The sequence below is a fragment of the Aotus nancymaae genome, unplaced genomic scaffold (assembly GCF_030222135.1).
Source record: "Aotus nancymaae isolate 86718 unplaced genomic scaffold, 86718_ANA_hifiasm-v0.15.2.pri h1tg000036l, whole genome shotgun sequence".
Classification (NCBI taxonomy): domain Eukaryota; kingdom Metazoa; phylum Chordata; class Mammalia; order Primates; family Aotidae; genus Aotus; species Aotus nancymaae.
The window spans coordinates 74,777,014-74,789,287 of record NW_026988450.1 but is presented as its reverse complement, the minus strand read 5'-3'; the positions used below and the strand labels follow the sequence as shown (position 1 = coordinate 74,789,287).

Sequence of the window (12,274 nt, the reverse complement as noted above, 5' to 3'; positions counted from 1 at the left end):
GCTGCTTTCTGAATACATATTGTTGCTACCAAGATCATATTGCTGCTCCTGAAAGATAATACTAGCCTCTTCTGGAACTAGAGGTAGTGAGAGAAGTCCTGAAGGAGATGTTTGTTCAGGTGAGTCACTCAATGATTCTGTCAGCTGCATAGATTTAGAATGAACAGGTATCCATGAGGAAAGTGGTGATCGAGAAGGGCAGAACTTCGGTCAAGGTGTCATTCACTGAGATGCCTGGCATGCAAAGCTGATTTCTGAAGAGAAAAATAAAAAAATAGTTTGAATTAAAAGCCCAATGACAGAAACAAGTGAGGAAGATGGGCCAGGATTTACCAGGGTGATCCAGCTGATGCCTAGTGACAGAAAAGATCAGAAAGGCCCCCCGAAAACTAGCTTAGGTAGGTTTCCTAGGCTCTAAGTGGAGGGGGAAGAGGAGAGTTGGCTTTGGCAAAGTAGTGGCTGAAGCTGTACCCAGGCACCCTGGTTAAGCTTTGGAGCCAAGCGGCTACATTTCATTTGTCATCCGCCATGGAGATTTTCTGTATTCTGATTGATGACTTAGATCAAAAAGGTCATCTCAGTAGCAGTGGAGGTGCATCAAATATCAGGTTAGGCAGGACCAGTCTCATAATGGCACAGTGTGGCAGTGAGAAGGAATTATAGTTAACAGATCAAACATCAGTTTTTTCCCTTCTTGCTACTAAGAATCAGAACCACAGCCCTGGCCCCAATCCCCTTACGTGGAGTGGATATGCTGATACACTTACACAGCCATTGCTGGAAAAGGTCTCAAGTCTGCATCTTTCTGCTAATAGGCTAGGTGGATATTCTTGTGATTATTTGAAAAAATGAAAGAGCTATAGCCATATTTGGAAGTCACGTTGCAGCAGGCATATTTTATAATTTCACCTCACATACTCTGAGCTTGAGAGTGAAATTTATAGCAGAATTTTTAGAGTTATTTTAGGAATAAAGCTCCATTTTCTTTGCCTTTTTAAAGTAAAAGCTAATCTCTCCTATCCCCAAAATATTTTTATTGGGGAAAGTGTATTCTGAGATATGTCTGACCCCAAAAGGAGTAGGTATGGAAATCTGAGCCACATCTTTCAAAGATGGTTTTGTGGGGATTGGTTTAAAACCCTTATTTACATCTAAAGAATGTGCTGATCATTGCTACATTCCTGGAATTCCTCAAAAGGCTTAAGCTGGAGACCCTCCACCAGAGAGCACAGTCCTGCTGGTAGAGCCAAGACCCAAAAGAAAATTGCTGAGGGGATTAAAGGGGCCCTCATTAAGCTTGTATTAGTGAAAACAGTTTAACTTGAGGCCATATTAAATCAGGGCACCGCTGCTAAATGGGTTTAAAGAAATGTTCCTCCGTGCCCCTTTATGGCAGTGGTCAGAGCAGGGGTGTGGGTTAAAGCAGTGGAGAACTGACAAGCCCTCACTTCAGTTTATGATCAATGAACTCTTGACGTGTTCACGTTGGAACTAAGGCTGTGATGGGCTTAACGTGTTTTGAGAAATATTTTCTCTGGGCTGTAATGATTGCTTCTTCCTGGGAAGAAGAATGACTTTTTTTAGTTATAATGTTCAATCTAATGTTTATCAAATAAAGGAAAGAATAAAGAAATATTGACTATGCAGTCAGGAGGCCTGGGTTTCAATCCAAGATCCAACATACTGACTTTTGTCACTCCGCTGTCATTGCTGTGATAGTGCATCTTGCCGTTTTTATCTCCTTGAATTGTAATGATCCAATTTATGTGTCAGGTTCCCCAAACTAGCCTGTGAGTTCCTTAAGGATAAGTGTTAACAGTTTATTGTTTAGCAAGAGGCCACATTTGCTACAATTTATGGTAAAAACAATGGCTCTGGGAATAGATTGCCTGACATCACATCTTGACTCCTCCATTTCCTAGCTGTGTGATCTCAAGTAAGTTGCTTAACCTCTCTGTGTCTCAGAATAAAACTAGACAATGTTACACCAATCTCACAGAGTTGTGCAGAAGTTAAACCACAAATACGTTTAACATGTTTGGGACAGTGATACATGCTTAGCAAAATTTGCAACTACTATTTTCCTTATCATCATTGTTGATAATACATATTTGTCAATAAAGGCACAATACTTTATTAGTCTGTTTCCACACTGCTGATAAAGACAAACCTGAGACTGGGCAAGTACAAAAGAAAGAGGTGTAATAGACTTACAGTTCCACATGGCTGGGGAAGCCTCACAATCATAACAGAAAGCAAGGAGAAGCAAGCCATGTCTTACATGGATGGCAGCAGGCAAAGCGAGCCAAGCAAATGGGTTTCTCCTTATAAAACCATCAAAACTCATGAGACTTATTCACTACCATGAGAACAGTATGGGAGAAACCACCCCCATGATTCAGTTATCTCCCACCAGGTCCCTCCCACAACATGTGGGAATTATGGGAGTATAATTCAAGATGAGATTTGGTGGGGACACAGAGCCAGACCGTATCAAATACTCTATCTCCCTGACCCTGCTGTTTTCTCTTTTTTTGAGACAGAGTCTCACTCTGTTGCCCAGGCTGGAGTGCAGTGGCATGATCTCAGTTCACTGCAACCTCCACCTCCCAGGTTGAAGCAATTCTCTGCCTCAGCCTCCTGAGTAGCTGGGATTACAGGTGCCCACCATCATGCCCAACTAATTTTTGTAGTTTTAGTAGAGACAAGTTTCACCATCTTGGCCAGGCTCCTGACCTTGTGATCCACCCACCTCAGACTCCCAAAGTGCTGGGATTACAGGAGTGAGCCACTGCACCCTGCGACCTGTTTTCTTATGTATAATGTAGGGGCTATTATATAATAATAACAATAATAACCTGAAGTGCTGTTGTGAGGCTCAAATGAGACAATGGCTAAAAGTCAAAATGTATTTTTGAAAACCACAAGGCACTTTGAAACTCTGTTATTGTTATTTTAATATTGACTACAGCACAGAAAGAAGTGATTTTCTCGTACATCCACAGTGTAATGCGGCCAGACCAGGCGAAATATTCTTGGTGCTTCCACGTGCCCAAAGTACTGCTTAGCTGGGATGTATACTGTCTAAATCTCTGGGATTACTGTGCTTTTTTCAGTATTTACATTAAGGCACAACCACAGGTCTCTCAGCAAGCGCTATGTTTGAATCAAAGCTGCCCGGGCTTTACTGTCCTCATCTCCACTGTCCTTGCTGAAAGGTCTGACACCTCTCAGAGCTGACCCTGGCTTTTGAGATGCTAGATATCAACAGTCAACTCTTCACCTGAAGACTGGATGCTTGATGCATAGATTTTATTAGGTGCTATTGAGAACTCAGAAGAGTCAGAGAAAAGCATGCAGCAGGAGTTGAAACACATGGGATAGAGCATCACACTTACCACTAATAAATCATGGTGCCCTGGATAAGCTCTATCCCATGTGGTTTTTTGGGATTCACTTTCCATATTTACAAAATAAAAGCAGTTAGATTATTTCCAAGATCTCTGCAGAGTAACTGCCTTAGGAGTCACGAATCCTATTCTACTGGTGCCTCTGCCATTCACTTGCACTGTGATCTTGGGCCAGTCACAGCCTCCCTTTGGTTCCTTGTGTCCTCATGCGTACAAGGCTTATCCTGAAACAGCTAATTTTTGTGTTCCTACTATGTCAGTCACTGCTCCAGTTAGTAACAGTGCTTGCATATGCACTGACACATACACACACACTAGTAAATGTCAGCAGTGGTTATTGTGTGAAAAGAGTTATGGCTTGGTGCTTTGCATGCTTTTTTTTTTTTTTTTTTTTTTTTTTTTTTTAAGGCAGGGTCTCACTCTGTCACCCAGGCTGGAGTGTAGTGGTGCGATCTCGGCTCACTGCAACCTCTAACTCCTGGGATCATGTGCTTCTCATGCCTCAGCCTCCCAAGTAGCTGGGACTACAGGCGTGGGCCACCATGCCCATGTATTTTTAGTAGATACGGAGTTTTGTCATGTTGGCAAGGCTGGTCTTGAACTCCAGGCCTTAAGCAACTACCTTGGGCTCTCAAACTCCTGGAATTACAGGCAGGTGCCACTGTGCCCGACCATTTGGCATGTATTTTTAAATGTAATCCTTTTTTCTTTTTTTTTTTACACTAGGATTTTTTTTTTATTATTATATTTTAAGTTCTGGGATACATGTGCAGAACGTGCAGGTTTGTTACATAGGTATACACATACCATGGTGCTTTGTTGTACCCATCAACCTGTCATCTACATTAGATATTTCTCCTAATGCTATCCCTCCCCTAGCCCCCCATCTCCCAACAGGCCCCAGTGTATGATGTTCCCCTCCCTGTGTCCATGTGTTCTCATTGTTCAATTCTCACTTATGAGTGAGAACACATGGTGTTTGGTTTTCTGTTCTTGTGTCAGTTTTCTGAGAATGATGATTTCCAGTTTCATCCGTGTCCCTGCAAAGGACATGAACTCTTCCTTTCTTATGGCTGCATAGTATTCCGTGGTATATATGTGCCACATTTTCTTTATCCAGTCTATCATTGATGGGCATTTGGGTTGGTTCCAAGTCTTTGCTATGGTGAACAGTGCCACAATCAACATACATGTGTGTGTGCCTTTTTTTTTAAATTATTGCATTTTAGGGGTTGGGGTACATGTGAAGAACATGCAAGATTGTTGCATAGGTGCATACGTGGCAGTGTGATTTGCTGCCATCCTCCCCTTCACCTATATCTGGCATTTCTCCCCTTGCTATCTCTCCTCAACTCCCCACTCCCCGCTGTCCCTCCCCTATTTCCCCCCAGCAGACCCCAGTGTGTAGTGCTCCCTTCCCTGTGTCCATGTGTTCTCATTGTTCAACACCTGCCTATGAGTGAGGACATGTGGTGTTTGATTTTGTGTTCTTGTGTCAGTTTGCTGAGAATGATGGTTTCCAGGTTCATCCATGTCCCTACAAAGGACGCAAACTCATCGTTTTTGATGGTTGCATAATATTCCATGGTGTATATGTGCCACATTTTCCCTGTCCAGTCTATCATCGATGGGCATTTGGGTTGGTTCTAGGTCTTTGCTATTGTAAACTGTGCTGCAATGAACATCCGTGTGCATGTGTCCTTATAGTAGAATGATTTATAATCCTTTGGATATATACCCAGTAATGGAATTGCTGGGTCAAATGGAATTTCTATTTCTAGGTCCTTGAGGAATCGCCACACTGTCTTCCACAATGGTTGAACTAATTTACACTCCCACCAACAGTGTAAAAGTGTTCCTATTTCTCCACATCCTCTCCAGCATCTGTTGTCTCCAGATTTTTTAATGATCGCCATTCGAACTGGTGTGAGATGGTATCTCAATGTAGTTTTGATTTGCATTTCTCTAATGGCCAGTGATGATGAGCATTTTTTCATATGTTTGTTGGCCTCGTGTATGTCCTCTTTTGTAAAGTATCTGTTCATATCCTTCGCCCACTTTTGAATGGGCTTGTTTGTTTTTTCTTGTAAATCTGTTTTAGTTCATTGTAAATTCTGGATATCAGCCCTTTGTCAGATGGGTAAGCTGCAAAAATTTTTTCTCATTCTGTTGGTTACCGATTCACTCTATTGACTGTTTCTTTTGCTGTGCAGAAGCTGTGGAGTTTGATTAGGTCCCATTTGTCTATTTTGGCTTTTGTTACCAATGCTTTTGGTATTTTGGTCATGAAGTCCTTGCCTACACCTATGTCCTGAATGGTTTTGCCTAGATTTTCTTCTAGGGTTTTTATGGTGTTAGGTCTTATGTTTAAGTCTTTAATCCATCTGGAGTTAATTTTAGTGTAAGGTGTCAGGAAGGGGTCCAGTTTCTGCTTTCTGCATATGGCTAGCCAGTTTTCCCAACACCATTTATTAAATAGGGAATCCTTTCCCCATTGCTTGTTTTTGTCAGGTTTGTCAAAGATCAGATGGTTGTAGATATGTTGTATTGCCTCTAAGTCCTCTGTTCTGTTCCATTGGTCTATATCTCTATTTTGGTACCAGTACTATGCTGTTTTGATTACTGTAGCCTTGTAGTATAGTTTGATGTCTGGTAGTGTGATGCCTCCCGCTTTGTTCTTTTTGCTTAGAATTGACTTGGCTATGCAGGCTCTCTTTTGGTTCCATATGAAGTTTAAGGTGGTTTTTTCCAGTTCTGTGAAGAAGGTCATTGGTAGCTTGATGGGGATAGCATTGAATCTGTAAATTACTTTGGGCGGTATGGCCATTTTCACAATATTGATTCTTCTTAACCATGAACATGGAATGTTTCTCCATCTGTTTGTGTCCTCTCTTATTTCGTTGAGCAGTGGTTTGTAGTTCTCCTTGAGAGGTCCTTTACATTCCTTGTTAGTTGTATTCCTAGGTATTTTATTCTTTTTGTAGCAATTGTGAATGGCAGTTCGTTCTTGATTTGCCTCTCTTCAAGTCTGTTGTTGGTGTATAGGAATGCTTGTGATTTTTGCACATTCATTTTGTATCTTGAGACCTTGCTGAAGTTGCTTATCAGTTTCAGGAGATTTTGGGCTGAGACAATGGGGTCTTCTAGATATACAATCATGTCGTCTGCAAATAGAGACAATTTGACTTCCTCCTTTCCTAATTGAATACCCTTTATTTCTTTTTCTTGCCTGATTGCTCTGGCTTAAATGTAATCTTTTTAACAACTTTATGAAAAATGTATTTTTGTCTTTATTTTATAAATGAGAGAAGTGAGGCTAAGAAAGTGTAATTGAATATAGCACACCACCAGTAAGTAGTATAGGTAGGGTTTGAATCTAGTTAATCTAACTCCACCTAATTATTATGTTATGTCACTTAAAAATTTTCCTTGTCTGCATCATATCAGTCCTGGCATAACTTCACTTATTTTTTTTTATTAAGGTTACACAGTTACTGGGCATGTGGGAAATGCTGATTCGTGAGGTGCCTAGATTTTAACCTGAGATGTAACACATGAGTTAGCTGGAACCATAGCGAATTGGAAGATTATCCTTGTTCAGTGGAGTTGCTGCCACTGAATCCAGCAGCAGCCTGAAGGGTCCTGTCCTTTTCTCTGTTAATATTTTAAGCAACAGAATGAAGGAGGGCACGAACTGGGCAAATTCACTGTGACATGATTCTGGAAAGGCTGGCAAACAGATCAAGTGACAGAATCAAAATGGAAAAAGGTGTGACCTGCTAAGCACTGTATATGCATTATCGCATTTTAAAACCTGCAACTCTGAGTAGGGCTATGATTATCTCCATTTAATGCATGAAGAGACCGAAGCTTAGGGAGTTGACCATTCAAAGATGACACAGCCTATGGGTTGCCTTTTATTCCTCCAAAATAAACTTTAACAACATTTTTGGAATAATTTTACATTTATAGACACTTGTAAAGTTAGCACACAGAATCCTGGTATAATCTTCACCCAATTTACTCTATTGATGACATCTTACATCAGGGTGGTAGATTCGTCAAACTAAGAAATCAACATCGATACATTATTATTGACTGAGCCTCAGCTTTTATCTATATTTTACCATTTTTCCATTAATGTCCTTATATTAGTTTTCCACAGATGTCACTACAAAATACCACAGGCTGGGTGGCTTGCAACAACAGAAACTTATGCTATTGTGTCAATCTCTTGAATCTGGGAGGCAGAGGCTGTAGTGAACCAAGATTGTACCACTGCACTCAAGCCTGGGTGACAGAGTGAGACTGTCTAAAAAAAAAACCAAGAACCAAAAACCAAAAACAAAACAAAACAACAACAAAAATGAAAAAAATGGATGCAAAGAGCCAAGCAGGTCTTTGTACACAGTAAGCACTGACATTTACTGGTGTGTGTGTGTGTGTGTGTGTGTGTGTGTGTGTGTGTGTGTGAGCATGTATGTGGCCACTATTGTTAACTGGGGCAGTAACTGACATAGTAGGAGTAAAAAAATTGACTGAGGCTAGGTGTTCAAAATCAAGGTGCCCAGAAGGTCATGCTCCCTCTGAAGGCACCAGGGAAGTATTTTGCATTTCCTCTTCTAGCTCCTGATGGTTGCTGGCAGTTCTTGCTGTTTCTTGACTTGTAGATGCATTGTTCCAATCACTGTCTCCATCTTCACTTGCTGTTTTTCCCTATGTCTGTGTCTCTTCATCCAAATTTTCCTCCTTTCATATTGCTTCTATGGCCCACCCTAACCCAGTGTGACTTCATTTTAACTTGACTACACCTGCACAGGCCCGATTTCCAAATAAGGTCACAGTTACAGGTTCTTGATGGAAATACATTTTTTTGGGAGGGACTCTATTTACCACAATACAGTCCTCTCTCTGTTTCACCAGGCAATCCAGAATACCGCATTCCATTTAGTAGCAATGTCTTCTCGTTCTCCTCTGGTCTTATTACAGTTTCTTAGTCCTTCCTTGCTTTTATGACCTTGGCAGTCTTAAGTTGTACTGGACCGGTATCCTGAGGATGTCTGGGTTTGTCTAACATGTCAGCTCTCAGGTCTTAGTTACCAAGCTATAGAGATGAAGCATTCCTGAGAAGTACCTGTTGGCTTGTTCATCATTTGCTTTTTCACTTATGGGCTTGCTTATCACTAAACACGTAGGTGGAAGCTCAATACATAACTGATAAATTGATTGATGTAGAGCTTGTTTTCTGCCTGACCCATCCCAGTTCCCTTTCGCCAAACATGGAACTGTGGTCTTCCCTCTTGCATGTATAAGACAAAGCTGTTCACATTGTTAGTTTCAATAATGGATTAAGTGCTGCTGTGAACACAGAGTTGGGCCTCACCCCTGCCTGGTGGGCTTGACAGTGGCAGGAAAGCAGAGATCACCTGCAGGAGTTTAGCTGGAGGCAAAGGCTCCTCAGCTTGTCAAAGCCCAGGTGAAATAACAGGAGGAAAAACTAGAACTTGCTCCTCTTTTATGATAAGTGGATTATGTGGATTCAAATTCTTCATTGAATATTGATCATAACCAAATAAAGAAAGCTCTCTTATTAAGCATACCTAGACCTTCAATTCAATTTAGTAGTGCAAGTGAGTATATATAAATAAGTGGATTGAAATTCTAGAATTCTAGCCTAGTCATGTATTTGCCTGTTTATATATATATGTACTCATATATTAATGTATTCACTCTGGGAGTGGGCAGACTATGTGGTAAGTAGAAAGACTCCGTCATTTAGAGTTAGCAAGGTGTCTTATAATTCCTAGATCTCTTAAGATATCAGTTACCCCTAAAGCTAAGTCTCAGTTTCCCCAGCTTTAACCTCAGTATGATATGTCCACCTGTGGTGCTGCTTTTGCCTGCTCAGCTCTTATTCCCCCGGCCTTGATATCTCTTTAGGGTACCACCTACTCCTATTGGATACAGCCTTTTTTCCAAGTGTCCTAGCCTCCACAAGCTAAAGAGTGGACACATGTCTCAAGATAGCCTTGTTGAATTTTCCATCTTTGGAATGTGACTCTCAAGGGATGTGCTGTAATGGCAGAAGTAATACAAAGATTCGTTCTGGAATAGGCTTTCTGAAGGAGTTCTTCATCGGTTCCTGCTACCCAGACCTCTTGGAACAACTTCTATTTATTTTTTCGCAAGACATGCTCTGCATCTTTTCCTTGTATTCTGTGAGTCTCCTCGTATTCTTCCCAGAATTTAAAAAAAATACATATCTTTATGGAAACCAGAGCTGGTTTTGATTGCTGTGGCTAAGAGCACTGGTGCATATTTTGCTTCTTCCTCAAATCCCTGACACACTTCAAGAGCTAGAGATAATTCCTTCCTCTTAATTCCCACATGTATTAGGTTGGTGCAAAAGTAATGGCGTTTTTTGCATTGTTGAAATTGGCTGTTTGATACTGGAGTACATTCTTAAATAAATGTGGTTACGTTATACATCATTTTAATGTGCATTCCTCGCTTTATGTTTTTTGTGAATATCTTATTACTTGCTGTTTATGTTTATTTTAGACAATGACAAAAAGCAAATTTGAGCGATTTTCTTTTTTTTTTTTTAAGACGGAGTTTCGTTCTTGTTACCAAGCTGGAGTGCAATGGCGCGATCTCGACTCACCGCAACCTCCACCTCCTGGGTTCAAGCAATTCTCCTGCCTCAGCCTCCCGAGTAGCTGAGACTACAGGCGTTCGCCACCATGCCCAGCTAATTTTTGTATTTTTAGTAGAGACGGGGTTTCACCTTGTTGACCAGGATGGTCTCAATCTCTTGACCTCGTGATCCACCCGCCTCGGTCTCCCAAAGTGCTGGGATTATAGGCGTGAGCCACCGCGCCCGGCCGCGATTTTCTTATTTGAGTTCAAAATGAGTTGTAAAGCAGCAGAGACAACTCGCAACATCACCAATGCCTTTGGCCCAGGAACTGCTAATGAACGTATAGTGCAGTCATGGTTCAAGAGATTTTGCAAAGGAGAGGAGAGCCTTGAAGATGAGGAGCATAGTGATCTGTCATCAGAGGTAGACAGTGACCAAGTGAGAGCAATTGTTAAAGCTGATCCTCTTACAGCTACAAGAGAAGTTGCCAAAGAATTCAGCATCAACCATTATACAGTCATTTGCATTTGAAGCAAATTGCAAAGGTGAAAAAGCTCCATATGTGGGTGCCTCATGAGCTGAGTGAAAAAAAAAATTGTTGTTTTGAAGTGTCATCTTTTCTTATCCTATGCAACAACAATGAACCATTTCTTGACCAGATTGTGATGAAAAGTGGATTTTACAGACAACCAGCAACAATCTTCTCAGTGGTTGGACCAAGAGGTTCCAAAGCACTTCTCAAAGCCAAACTTGCACCAAATAAAAGGTCATGGTTGGCCTGGTGTGGTGGCTCACATGTGCTGTAATCCCAGCAATTCGGAAGGCCTAGGTGGGTAGATCACCTGAGGTCAAGAGTTCAAGACCAACCTGGCCAACATGATGAAACCCCGTCTCTACCAAAAATATACGAAAGGTTAGCCAGACATGTTGGCGGGTGCCTGTAATCCCAGCTACTCGGGAGAGTGAGGCAGGAGAATCACTTGAACTCGGGAGGCGGAGGTTGCAGTGAGCTGAGATCATGTCATTGCACCCCAGCCTGGGCAACAAGAGTGAAACTCTGTCTCACAAAACAAAACAAAACCACAAAAGGTTGTGGTCACTGTTTGGTGGTCTGCTGCCGGTCTGATCCACTACAGCTTTCCGAATCCTGCCGAAACCATTGCATCTGAGAAGTATGCTCAGCAAACTGATGAGATACGCCGAAAACTGCAAAACCTGTAACTGGCATTGGTCAACAGAAACGGCCCAATTCTCCACGACAGCACCTGACTTCACATCATACTCCCAATTCTTCAAAAGCTGAACAAATTAGGCTGGGTGCTGTGGCTCATGCCCGTAATCCTAGCACTTTGGGAGACCAAGGTATGCAGATCACTTAGGGTCAGAAGTTCAAGACCAGCCTGGTCAACATGGTGAAAATATAAAAATTAGACAGGTATGGTGGTCTAATTTTTAGACGTGTAATCCCAGCTGCTCAGGAGGCTGCGGCAGCAGAATCTCTTGAACACGGAAGTCGGAGGTTGCGGTTAGCTGAGATCGTGCCACTGCACTCCAGCCTGGGAGACAGAGAGAAACTCTGTCTCGAAAAAAAAAAAAAAGTTGAACAAATTGGATTATGACATTTTGCCTCATCTACCCTATTCACATGACCTCTCGCCAACTGACTACCATGTCTTCAACCATCTCAACAACTTTTTGCAGGGAAGATGCTTCCACAACCAACAGGATGCAGAAAATGCTTTCCAAGAGTTCATCAAACCCTGAAGCATGGATTTTTATGCTACAGGAATAAACAGACTTATTTCTCATTGGCAAAAATGTGTTGATTGTAATTGTAATGGTTCCTATTTTGATTAGTAAAGATGTGTTGTAATTATGTTGGCACCGACCTCAGGTTGCAGTTTATTTATTTATAAATTAATACCTTGGGAAGGCATTTATTTATACTTTCCCGAGAACTTTTCCCCTTACATTCTGTTGTTTTTATACCCAATGTTGTTTGGCCACTGAACAGTGTGGTTGTTATAGACTGAACTGTGTCCCCCACCCAAATTCTGTTGGAGTCCTAATCCCCAGTACCTCAGAACATGGCCGAGTGTCTTTGGGGACAGACTCTAAAGAGGTCATTAAGGGTCAGGCATGGTGGCTCATACTAGGAATCCCAGCACTTAGGGAAGCTGATGTGGTGGATTGATTAACGGAAGGAGTTCAAGACCAGCCTGGG

General features: G+C 41.7%; 1 pseudogene; it reads left to right on the top strand.

The window, feature by feature from the left end:
• The first annotated feature begins 528 nt into the window (after positions 1–528).
• On the top strand, positions 529–11,931 carry LOC135277933 (histone-lysine N-methyltransferase SETMAR-like; annotated as a pseudogene).
• The last annotated feature ends 343 nt before the right edge of the window (positions 11,932–12,274 follow it).